Below are 1,087 nucleotides of genomic sequence, written 5' to 3' on the forward strand. Positions count from 1 at the left end.
CTGCTGGGAATATACCCAGAGGAATGGAAATCATGAAGTCAAAGGTATACCTGTTCCCCAACATTCATTGCCACACTCTTTACAATAGCTAAGAGTTGGCTGTAAATACATGGATTTATTTCTGGGTTTTCTGTTATCTTCCATTAGTGCAGCAGTATTTGCAATGCTAAGATACAGAATCAACCTAATTTTCCATCAACAGATGAATGGATAAAGAAAATGTGATATATATATATATATATATAAAAAATAAACATACACACATATATATACACACACAATGAAATACTGCTTAGCCATTAAAGGAATAAAATCATGTCACTCAGCACAACATGAATGAGACTGGAAGACTTTATGTTAAGTGAAATGAGTCAAGCAGAGAAAGATAAATACTGCATGTTCTCACTCACTCATATGTGAAGCTAAAGAAAGTGAGCTCATAAAAGTAGAGAATGGAATTGAGGTTACTGGAGGCTGTGAAGGGTACGGGGAAGTGGAATAGGGAGAGCATGGTTAACAATACAGAATTACAGCTAGATCGATGAATAAGTTCTAGCTTTCTATCGTAGTGTTAGGTGTCTATAATTCATAATAATTTATTGTATATTTTCAAATGGCTGGAAAATAGGAGTTGAAATGTTCTCATCACAAATAAATGATAAGTATTTGCAGTGATGGATGTACTAATTACCATGATTTGATCAGCACACAATTTATACATGTATCAAAATATTACTTTGTACCCCATAAGTATGTAAAATTATTACACAGTAATTAAAAAATAAAAGTAAAAAATAAGTAATGATGAAACACTTTCCAAATCTGGAAAGGGAAATGAAAATCATGTTCAAATGAAGCCCAAAGTACTCCAAATAGATTAAACATAAAGAGATCTTCACTGAGAAAGATTATAATACAATTTTCAAAAGTTAAAAAGAAAGAGAATTTTGAAAGCAACTCCACAAAATCAGCAACTTATCACAGACAAGGAAACCTCCATAAAACTATCAGCAGGGTTTTTAGCAGAAATTTGGCAGGCCAACAGAGAGACTGGGATGGCAAATTCAAAGTGATAAAAGAAAAATAC

This window comes from Galeopterus variegatus, unplaced genomic scaffold, assembly GCF_000696425.1.
Source record: "Galeopterus variegatus unplaced genomic scaffold, G_variegatus-3.0.2 Scaffold4160, whole genome shotgun sequence".
NCBI lineage: Eukaryota > Metazoa > Chordata > Mammalia > Dermoptera > Cynocephalidae > Galeopterus > Galeopterus variegatus.